Raw genomic sequence first — 12,684 nt, forward strand, 5'->3', positions numbered from 1 at the left:
CTGACAGCTTATGCCTACAGGTAGTGGTTGAGAGAAGCCTCTCTGTACTCTGGCCACTGTGAAATACTATAGAAACCCACTATGTATCTTAAATCATGGCAGTTAGTGGCTGACTCCACCTCACAGGCAGCTGTCAGGAGACGGATCTCCTCATTGTGGCTTGTGTGAAACTGAGACTAAGAAGCTGTGTTTCTCTCTCTTCTGTGTGCTTAGAAGTATTTTTTAAAGCTTTCTCAGATTTTATGTGGAAATTCTTGCCAAACATTTTTGTGCCTTTTAAAGGTGGAATTTTGTTTCTCAGCTGACAGTCCCAAGTAATCACATAGAGGCTTATATTAATTGTAAATGCTCAATCAATAACTCAGGCATTTTGTAATTAGCTCTTACAACTCAAATTAACCCATTTCTATTAATCTATGTATTGCCATGTAGCTTGTGGATTTACCTGTCCCCAGCATCTCCTACTCTCTCTGTGTCTCCTGATGACTCCACTGACTCTGCTTTTCTTCCCCCCACCATTCTCAGTTTGGCTGTCCTGCCTATAATTCCTGCCTGGTCACTGACCAATCAGTTCTTTACTAACCAATGAGAGTACTATATACTCACAGTACATAGAAGGGTTATTCCACAGTATCAAATGTTGTAGCTAACGAAAAATAACAGGAAATGTTAAGAAAAGTCTTGCCCACAACATGTTAGAATTACTGTGCATATTTTTAGAATTCAAATTTAGGTGGTTACAGCTCACTTCCTTATTCTACTATAAGAAGCTTTTTACATGGTGTTTGACTAATGCCCAGAATTTGTCAACAGTCAGTATGGTTTTCTTTTATAAGTTGAGTGTTTTCTAGTCATTTGCAACCTAAGCAGGTTCTTTATAATTTTTTCTTACTCACCTCATTTATGTTCATTTTTACAAATGTGAGTCACAGGAGAGATATCCATTCTGAAAGCTGCTTGCAGCATCATTACATTTTATTCATTCTTGACATGTTTCAAAGAGTATTGGTTACATCAGCTAAACAAATACCATGTTGAATTCTATACATTAATATTTATATGAACTAAACCGACAGAAATCCTTTGTACCCTGGAGTACATTCATGACTCTCTGTTATAAAAGGATCAAAAGCAATTTACTAACAGTTGAAACATGTTAATATGCTTTTGAATATCAGCAACTCCATAGGAAAATAATGAACATAAAGAAAATTGTTATTTTCATTACCAAGAGATAGTGCTCTTTTGAAAGTATACAGTGGTGACACAAAAGTCTATTACAATATCAGCAGGGTATAGACCTAATATTTTATAGAGTTATTACTGGAGCTACCAAGAAAGAAAGAGCCCCTATAGGCATCTATTATTCTTGAAACATTATGAAAATGTAGATTTAGCCAAAATACTAATATCACCAAAGCAGTCTTTATTATACCCTTTATTTCTACTAAAATGAACTATAATTTTATTTTTAAACTTAAAAAAAGATTCTCCATGTGGTAGAAAAATATCTATTTTTATTTCTACTTTATAGAAATAAAACAGTTAAGGAAGTTGAGATTTTTCTTACCACAGTTTTACTAAGTAGAGTTAGGTTGGCTTTGATCATTTCTTCCCACAATATTACATTTGAGATATTATAATAGGTTGTATCAGTATTTAGATTATTTTAACATTAATAATTTTCAGAGCATCACATGGGTCAGATTAATGTGATGTCCCCTTCTGGATGATGCTGTGAGTGTCTTAGTGAAAGGCAGAACTAAAGACAAGAAAAAACTAAAATAAAGCAAACATGCAAAAAAGTAAAACCCACTTTCTTCTCTAGCTTCAAGTAGAAACCTCAAGGATGAGGAACTCTAAGGAGTGGATGGAACTTGTTCATCATGACATTTAACAAAGAACCAAGGATTCTGTAATGAAGTAGCAGAGGAGGTCTTGGCTTTCTTGAAGCAAACATCATGCAAGGAAATTGACAGGAGAAAAACTGTAAGGACTTGTTTGAAGGTTAGTTACATCTTAAAGTCAGCTTCCTCTCATGCTCATGACCAACTCCAGTAATAACCTCAGGACTGTTCCCTTTGTATATGGAATGTTCTCATTGGGGTCACACAATAGAAGTTTTAATAGGCTCCTTATGACAGTTGTAGAATTTCCTTTGGCCTCTGCTCAACATGATTATTTTTAACCAGTTTATATTGAAGTACAATATTTTTATCCCTTTAACAACATAAGTGTGTCCACTTGAGTATTTTGGCATTTGTATATGATGATCCACTGGTTCCATGAATTTCTAACAACCAAAAATTTAACTGTAAGGATGAATCAACTTTCCTATCATTGAATTTTTATGATTACAGTGTGTAGATGACATAAAAAGCATGTCTATATTTTAATGGAAACATCTATTAGTTAGATCAATTATTTCTACATCTGCTTGCTTAAGGTAGCTTTTCTGAATCCTTACTTAATTGCTGACATTTGATCTGAGATCAGACAGTGTATAATGCAAAAAGTGTCTGTAGTTTTCTGATGCCAATCTGTCTCATTGTTCTACCATCTCTTTAGTAGGGGTACTGATGCCACTCTTAGATGCAAACTTCATTAAGAGACATAGAATAGATGTGTTGGCCAAAATAAATAATGAATGGGGTCGATCAAGTCAGTAGGTGCTTTGGTAGTAAGAAATTTAAATGAAGCAGGTAAAATATTCATATATTAATGAGGTAGTGGCTACAATTGTAAAACAAACAAAGAAACAACAACAACGAAAAATTAACAATTGTGAAATTGTAAAGCTATCTGGAGAAAAATATGCTGAGCTCTGAAGAGGTAGCTCAGTTGGGTGAGTTCTTACCCAGAATCCAAGAATGCTCTTAATTTTATCTTCAGGAGAAGGTCAAGGCAATGTGTGCTTATATATCAAATTTATCCACATCTAGGGCAACATGAGTCCCCAACTGAAGTAAATATAGAGAAAATAATTTTGAACTTGCATCTTTCTTTTTTTAACATGACAAAACATGATATAAAATAAAAACCATCATGTAGCTAGAGTTTTCGTGCCTGGCCCACAGACAGGACAAATCTCTCTCACCTGCCAGTCCCACAGCCGCTCAAACCTGACCAAGTAAACACAGAGACTTATATTGGTTACAAACTGTATGGCCATGGCAGGCTTCTTGCTAACTGTTCTTACAGCAATTAATCCATTTCCATTAATCTATATCTTGCCACATGGCTCGTGGCTTACAGGCATCTTCACATGCTGTTTCTCATCATGGCGGCTGGCAGTGTCTCTCTGACTCAACCTTCCACTTCCCAGCTTTATTCTCCTCCTTGTCCGGCCTACACCTCCTGCCTAGCCAATGGCCAATCAGTGTTTTATTGACTAATCAGCAACACATTTGCCATACAGAACATCCCACAGCACTTCCCTCCCCTTTTTTTTTTTCCAAAAAGAAGGTTTTAACCTTAACAAAGTAAAATTACATATAATTTGGGAATTTGGGCGTAGCTTCTCTTACTACTTCCTGCTGGAGGGGGGTGCTGTATCTTATGGGGACACAAAGAAAATTTTAGGATTATGGAATAGTCCATGAGGCTGTGTCATCTGAGCCAGTTGCCTTCAAACCATTCTGGATGTTGGATCATCTGGGCCATGGTGTCATCAGAGACCTTTCAGGGGGTCTTGGCTGGTCAAACCTGATGTATCTTAATCTGGAATAAATCCATAGTCTCTGGCTTTCTGTGGGAACAAAAGAGACTCTTTTCCAAAGCAACATATCCTTATATCCAAATTTTGAAGTCAAGGTATCTTTAAAGTATACATATTGGTTTAATTCAGCTTCCTTTACAATCAAGTGCTGTGGGATGTTCTGTATGGCAAATGTGTTGCTGATTACTCAACAGAACACTGATTGGCCATTGGCTAGGCAGGAGGTGTAGGTGGGACAAGGAGGAGAATAAAGCTGGGAAGTGGAAGGCTGAGTCAGAGAGACACTGCCAGCCGTCACGATGAGAAACAGCATGTGAAGATGCCTATAAGTCATGAGCCATGTGGCAAGGTATAGATTAATGGAAATGGATTAATTTAAGCTGTAAGAACAGTTAGTAAGAAGCCTGCCACGGCCATACAGTTTGTAACCAGTATAAGTCTCTTTGTTTACTTGGTCGGGTTTGAGCAGCTGTGGGACTGGCAGGTGAGAGAGATTTATCCTGACTGTGGGCCAGGCAGGAAAACTCCAGCTACACCATCATATCGAACCAGACAAGCCAAACCAAAAGAAGCAAAAGAGCCCCAAGGGTGGGCAGAAGAATCAGAGATCCACTCATTCATACACTTAGGAGCTTCATAAAAAATACTTATCTGAAAGCTATGACATATATGCAGGGGACCTAGTGCAGACCTGTGTAGGCCCAGTGCTTGCTGCATCAGTCTCTGTGAATTCATATGCACCTTGCTAAGTTGATTCAGAGACCCTTGTTATCCGAGTGCTCTCCATACCCTCTGGTTGCTATACTCTGTCTGCCTCTTCTGTGGGGTTCCCTGAGATAAGAGGGGAGGAATTTGATGGATATAAACCATTTAGAGCTGTTTTTCAAGGACCTATTCTTCACAAAATCTAGCTTTAGGTCTCTGCATCTTTTTCCATCTGCTGATGGATGAAGATTTTCTAATGATGAATGAATAAGGCACTGATCTATGAGTATAGTGGAATATCACTAGAAATCATCTTATTGATACATTTCTTTAATTTTATGCCAGTAGTTTTCTGTTTTACCCTTGGTCTCTGGGCTCTCTAGTCTCTCATTCATGATTACCCAAGCAGTGTCAGATATGGGTTCCATCTAGAGGAGTGATCCTTAAGTCAAACCAGACACTGGTCAGTTATTCACACAAATCTTATGCCACCATAACCCTAGTATATCTTGCAGGCAGAATATATTGTAGGTCAAAGGATTTGTGGCCAGATTAGTGTTTACATTTCTCTTTTGGTAGCCTAAAAATTGCTTTTTCTTACCAAAGACATGATTATTTACATAAATTAAAATTTTCCTTCATACATTACATTAGTCAGAAAAAAATTTATCTGAATAATTGATTTAAATGATATTAATCTATAGCCACTTATCTACATACTTATGTTAAAAAGGATTAATTTCCATGCACAATGCTGACTTGAAAAAAATCTAGTCCTATCATTTTTATCTAGACTTTAATGTATAGAAATCTGTAGATGAATTTCTAAAATGTCTTATTATATAAAAAAACACAGAGCCAAATACAGCGGTGAAAGCCTTAGATCAGAGAAATAGGGAAAGCCACCAGCCAACCTTACCTCACCAACTCTGAAGCTTCCAAATGTGTGTTACTTCCTGTCTACCCTTTTTGCCTTACTGTTCTGCCCTCTCATTTGCTCTCCTAGCCCAGCTACATCACTTCCTCTTCCTACACAGCATGTCACTTTCTGTTTATCTGTACAGACCTCCAGGTCTCTATGGTTGGTATTGGGATTAAAGGCATGTGTCACCATGCTTGGCCCTGTTCCCTAGTGTGGCCTTGAACACACAAAGACCCTGCCTGCTAAGTGATAGGATTAAGGGTGTGTGCTACCTGACTTCTTGTTTACTTAAAATGGCTGGCCTTTCCCCCCTGATCTCCAGGTAAGCTTTATTTATTAACATACAAATAAAATATCACCACATTTCAGCACAAACAAAATATCACCACAGAATTCATTACAAAGTTCAGTCACTTATTACTTCTTATTGGTTTAGCGATTATTTAAAACTTCTGGGAATCATTTTGTTTGGAGAGAAATTTGTAAATTACTGGCAGTTAGAATCAGCATAATGTGTTTCTATTAAAGATCTTAAATTTAGAATACATATCATTTACAAAATCATAAAATTGTCATATTTGATAAACTTTCTGTTGTATATGACTGTTAATTGTTTCAATAACACAATACTTCATTTCTGCTAGGAAAACAACAGAATCCTGCAGGAACTTTTATTACATGTCCCAATTTTTAGTAAATGCAACTGTTGAGTGGTAGTATTTCCTTGTGGACTTTTTTTTTTCCTTTTTTCATAAAATATCAAGCTAAAGAATTCCCTCTTTGAGAACAGTATGCTATAAAATTTTGTTTGATATTGTGTATACTTCTTTCATTAAGAGGTGATTTGGAGTTCTACAGTGATTGTAATAACAAATAATTTCCCTTAAGATGGTGCCACACTAAAATAGGGATTTTATTGCACTAATCTCCATAGGTCTAAAATGATTCATCTGTCATGTTACAATTTGAGGAACTTTTGTCTTACTTACTGTGTCCTTTGCCTTATAGAATCTTCTGTTTCAGGACATCCCAGTTTTAATTGTTGCTCTTAGTGACTGAGCTACTAATGTTATATTTAGAAAGTAGTCTCCTGTGCCAGTGCATTCAAGGCTACTTCCTACTTTCTTTTCTATCAGGTTCAGTATAATAATGAGATGATCATGTTTTTTTTTTTTTCAATTTGTTTATATAATGTATTACATTGACAGATTTTCATATGTTGAACCATCCTTGCATCTGTGGAATGAAGCTTACTTGATCATGGTGGATAATTTCTATGATGTGTTCTTGGATTCAGTTTGCCAGCATTTTATTGAGTATATTTGCATTAATGTTCATGAGGGAGATTGGTATGTAATTATCTTTCTTTGTTGGATCTTTGTGTGTGGTTTGGTTATCAGGGTAACTGTAGCCTCATTAAAAGAGTTTGGTGAATTTCCTTCTGTTTTTATTGTGTGGAACAATTTGAATAGTATTGTATTAGCTCTTTTTTGAAATTCTGGTACAATTCTACAATTGGCTGGAAGACTTTTAATGACTATTTCTATTTCCTTGGAGGATATAGATCTATTTAAATTGTGTATCTTGTCTTGATTTAATTTTGGTATGTCGTACCTATCCAGAAAATTGTGTATTTCTTTTAGATTTTCCAATTTTATAGAGTACATGTTTTTGAAGTATGACCTGCTGATTCTCTGTATTTCCTCATTATCTCTTGTAATGTCTCCCTTTTTATTTCTGATTTTATTAATTTGGATGCTCTCTCTCTCTCTCTGCCTTTTGGTTGGTTTGGCTAAGGGCTTTTCTATCTTGTTTATTTTCTCAAAGAACTAACTCTTTGTTTCATTGATTCTTTGTATTGTTCTATTTGTTTCTATTTTATTGATTTTAGTTCTCAATTTGATTATTTCTTGGCATCTATTCCTCTTGAGTGAGATTGCTTCTTTTTGTTCTAGAGATTTTATGTGTGCTGTTAAGTCACTAGTGTGAGATTTCTCCAACTTTTTAATGTGGGCATTTGGTGCTATGAATTTTCATATCAGCACTGCTTTCATAGTGTCCCATAAGTTTGGGTATGTAGTACATTCATTATCATTGAGTTCTAGGAAGTCTTTAATTTATTTTTCTTTGACCCATTGGTGATTTATCTGAGCATTATTCAGTTTCCATGTGATTGTAGGCTTTCTGTAATTTTTGTTGTTGAAATCTATCTTTAAGCCATGGTGATCTGATAAAATAGAGGAGGTTATTCTAATTTATTTTGTAACTGTTGAGATTTGCTTTGTGACTGAGTATGTGGTTGATTTTGGAGACTATTCCATGGGTTGCTGAGAAGAAGGTATATTCTTTTTTTGTTAGGGTGGTATGTTCTATAGATAACTATTAAGTCCATTTGAGTCATAATATCTGTTAGGTCACTTATTTCTCAGTTAAGTGCGAATCTGGCAGATCTGTCCAATGGTGAGAGTGGGGTGTTGAAGTCTCCCACTATTAATGTGTGGGGTTTGATATGTGATTTAAACTTTAACAATGTTTCTTTTACATATGTTGGTGCCCTTGTATTTGGGGCATAAATGTTCAGAATTGAGACTTAATTTTGGTGGATTTTTCCTGTGATGAATATGTAACGTCCTTCCTGATCCCTTTTGATTGATTTTAATTTGAAGTCTGTTTAGTTAGATATTAGGATAGCTGCACCAGCATTCTTCTTAAGTCCATTTGATTGGAAAGTCTTTTCCCAGCCTTTTACTCTGAGGTTATCTCTGTCTTTGAGGATGATGTGTGTTTCTTGTATGCAGCAAAAGGATGGATCCTGATTTCATATCCATTCTGTTAGCCTGTGTCTTTTTATAAGTGAACCGTGTCCATTGATATTAAGAGATATTAATGACCAGTGATTGTCCATTCCTGTTTTCTTTTGGTGGTAGTGTGTGTGTGTGTGTGTGTGTGTGTGTGTGTGTGTGTGTGTGTGTTTCCCTTCTTTGGTATTTACTACTGTGGGATTATCTATTGCTTATGTTTTTGTGGGAGCACATCTGACTTCCTTAGGTTGGAGTTTTCCTTCTAGTGCTTTCTGTAGGGCTGGATTTGTGGATAGGTATTGTTTAAATCTGGTTTTGTCTTGGAATGTCTTTTATACTATGTCTATGGTGATTGAAAGTTGTGCTGGGCACAGAAGTAGTTTAGACTGGCATCTGTTGTCTCTTAGTATTTGCATTATATCTGTCCAGGACCATCTGTCTTTCATAGTCTTCATTGAGAAGTCAAGTGTTATTCTGATGGGTCTGCCTTTATAAGTCATTTGGCCTTTTTCCTTTGCTTCTCATAATATTCTTTCTTTATTCTGTATCTTTAGTGGTTTAATTATTATGTAGCAAGGGGACTGTTTTGGGTGGTCTGGTCTATTTGGTATTCTATAAGCTTCTTGTATCTTCATAGGTATTTCCTTCTTTAAGTTGGGAAAGTTTTCTTCCATGATTTTGTTGAATATATTTTCTGTGCCTTTGGGTTGGTATTCTTTCCTTCTCCTATCCCTACTGTTCTTAGGTTTGGCCTTTTCATGGTGTCCTAGAATTCCTGGACATTTTGTGTTATGGCAATATGGCTTTGGTGTTTTCTTTGACTGACAGATTTCCTCTATTGTATCCTTTACAGCAGAGATTCTGTCTTCCATCTCTTGTATTCTGTTGGTTATGCTTGCATCTGTAATTCCTGTTTGTTTACTCAGATTTTCTATTTCCACTATTCCTTTGGTTTGTGTCCTTCTCATTGTTTCTATTTCACTTTTCAGGTCTTGATCTATTTCCTTCACATGTTTAATTGTTTTTTCATGATTTTCTTTAAGGGATTTATTAATTTCTTCCAATTTTTTGTTTGCCTTTTCCTCAATTCTTTAAGGGAATTTTAATTTCCTCTTTAAAGACCTCTATCATTTTCATAATGTTATTTTTTAAGGTTGCTTTCTTCTTATATTGCTTATATTGCTTTCTTCTGCTTACATGATGTTCAGGTCTTGTTGTTGTAGAACCACTAGCTTCTGGTGAGGCCATATTGTTCTTTATGTTGTTGTATGTATTTTTGCATTGGTGTCTACCCATGTCTTCCTCCAATAGGTGCAAGAGATGCCTCTGAGCAAGCTGCTCTTGGTTCGATCTGTGCTCACTGTGTCTGTGTCTCAGGGTGCCACTGTGGGTCCAGTCTTTGCTCTTGGTCTTATTTGGACCAGGAAGATTCTGTGTCTCAGGGAGGTGCACTTGGTCCTATGAAGAACCTTGGTTCAATAATAGCTGGCAGTTTCTGTGTCACAGAAAGCTGCTTTTGGTTCAGTGAGAGCTCTTGGTCCAGTGAGAGCTGGTGGACTCTATGTCTCAGGAAACCTCCTTTAGTCCAATGAGATCTGGGGGATTCTGTGTCTCAGGAAGCCACTGGGGTCACAGGGTTATGGGTAGGTTTGGGATAGGGCATGAGTCTTGTAGATTGCAGGGTCTGATGGGGGGTTTTGGTGGGGGAACTTGCCCCTTTGAGTCTTCCATGCTGGGGTAGCAATCTACATTAGAGTTTTAATTGAGTTGTGTAGCCGGAAGTTTTCCTTTGTCCTGCCTGGTCCTCAGCAGCTTATAAAATAATCACTCAGAGGCTTAATACATTAATTACAAACTGTTTGATCTATGGTTCAGGCTTCTTAATAACTAGCTCTTACATTTTAAATTAACCAATTTCTATTAATCTATGTATTGCCACATGTCTCATGGCTTTTCCTCTGTTGCATTCCATCTTGCTTCTCAGGGCAGCTCTCAGCATCTCCTCTGAATCCACCTTCCTTCTCCCTGTACCTCTCTTGGATTCCCCACCTGGCTGTATCCTGTCTTACCATAAGCCCAAACAGCTGCTTTATTAACCAACGGCAGCAACACATATTCAAAGCATACAGAAAGACCATCCCACAGCAGTTACATAGGTACAATACCTTAAATAAGAAGAGAAGCATATACAAAGTATAAGAAAAATATCTTTAAATTTGTATCAATATATAAAAATGCATACCAATGTAAATTATTTGAGACTAGTAGATGATTTAGTTCAAAAGTAGACTCAATGATCTACCCTTTTATCCTATCATTTCTATAATTTATCCTCTTTTTTTCTCTTTAAAAAAGGATCCCTGAATCTAATCTCTGCTCAGCTTTTCCCCTTACCATGACCAACACCAACTTGCAACCAATCCACTTAAATTATGATAATCATTTATAATCCAATGGATGACCAAAATCTACCCCCCCATCTCTTAAGAATGTGGGTTTTGTGTTTTTCTAAACTGCTTCCTGTTATCTGAGTGCAATGACATATTTAGGGGTCCCTGAGAAAATTGGGATAATGAACAAGTCCTTGGGGAGGTAGTTGTGTTATTTGTTGTTCAGTCTCTATGTAATGGGAAAGTGCTGGGCTTAGCTAAAGTCCTGGCTGGATTAGGGTGTGACACTGGACCATTTCCTTTAGCAGTTTTGAAGTTGTTTCGGATGCAGCATTTTGAGGAAATTGCAACAGAGGAATTCTGGGAAACAGTATCACTTGGGTTTCTTGTCTTTTTTGGCATCTGGGCCTCTTTTTTTTTCTGAAAGCATATATATGTCTCCTGGGCCAGTGCATATATATATGCACATTAGCACAAGTATGGAATATGTTATGTGTCCAAGTAAGCTAAAGATGATTTTCTGCTTTCTATTTGAGCACCCCCACCCTTTGCAACTCCTGTTGCAGACCAGCAGGCAAGACTCTTGCAAGCAGGCCTTCCTACTTCATTATTTTAAAACTATTTATTTTTCTATGGTGGTCTATACTTTTTTTTCTTTATTCAGCATCTAAGCAATTTTAAGCATATTATATCCATTTAGAGGTTTTCTCAATCTGGACCTCATCTTATTATGCACATGTAACATTATTTGACCATGGGAGATAAACCTTAAAGAGCCAGGCTACTGCACAGAGTGATGCTGGTGAATGGCTCCCCCTACTCTTTGGTTCTGTGACAGTCTAGCCTCCGGTAGGCAGGCACTGACCCAGGAGACATATTTACCTGCCACAGCTCTGGGAGTTTGTGTCCACATATGGCAAGTATTTGTAACCAGTGAGGGTTTCTCAGATGCTCAGCTACACAGCAGAGCCTCATAGAAGAGCCATACCTCTGTAACCAAGCCTGTTCAAGAGACCATGGACCCAGGAAGCCTTCTCAGGACTTGTGTGGATTCCCAAGCCTTCACCTTGGATGCCATATGTAATTGCACATTCTCATCAAGATTCCCAGCCCAAAGTAATGAAGCTCCACCTATACGTCCTGCCTAGCTATTGGGCATTTGGCTCCTTATTAAACCAATCGAAAGGTGCCTTGGCAGAGAAACGTCTTCACCGTATACAAAGGATTATTCCCTCCACCCCTCCCCACTGGCCCCCACTTCCCCTCTCCTCCAGGTCTAGTTCATTTCCTGTCCCTCATTAGAAAAGAGTAGGCTCTCAACAGACAACAAGCAAACATGACTAAACAGAATATAATAAGATGAATCAAAAACTATCCAATCGAAGTTGCACATGCCAACAAAACAGCAGGAAAAGAGTCCCAAGAGCAGGCACAAGAGTCAGAGATACCCTTCTTTTCACAGTCAAGAGCCCAGTAAAAATTCTAAGCTAAGAGTTATACTATCTACACAGAAGGCCTGGTGCATACCCATGTAGGTCATGTGCTTCTGGCCTTGAGATTTTCAGTCAAAGAGGGAAAATGATAAGAGGACCATTTCTATAGAATGGATTAAGCAATTAGGTGAGTGATCAATGTAATCAGTGGTTCTCAACCCTCCTAAAATCCTATAAACTTTATTGAAGTTCCTCATGTTATGGTGACCCCCAAGCTTGAAATTATTTTCTTTGTAACATCATAACTTTAATTTTGCTGTTGTACATCATATATAATAACACACATCACACACACACACACACACACATACACACACACACATACACACATATATATGGCCAGGCTTGGTATCCCACAGTCATAACCCCAGTAGTCCAGAAAACTAAGGAAGATAATTGCTGTGAGTCTGAGGGCAGCAAGAGCTACATAGAGAAGTAAACTGTTTCACAGAGGCAAACAAACAAAATTTTTGAATTCTAAAATTTACGTTTTATTATATTTGTTAATTCTAGTGCTACTTGAAATTAGAAAGCCACATTCTCTACATTGCACACATTTATTAAAACATCTTCTCTTGTCTTATGATTTTACACTAGGGTCTTACTTCAGAAAACATGTTTACATGGTTTGCTTAACCAAGATTAAAAACAAGCA

The sequence above is a fragment of the Peromyscus californicus genome, unplaced genomic scaffold, assembly GCF_007827085.1.
Source record: "Peromyscus californicus insignis strain IS unplaced genomic scaffold, ASM782708v3 Scaffold_9__1_contigs__length_137607984, whole genome shotgun sequence".
Lineage (NCBI taxonomy): Eukaryota > Metazoa > Chordata > Mammalia > Rodentia > Cricetidae > Peromyscus > Peromyscus californicus.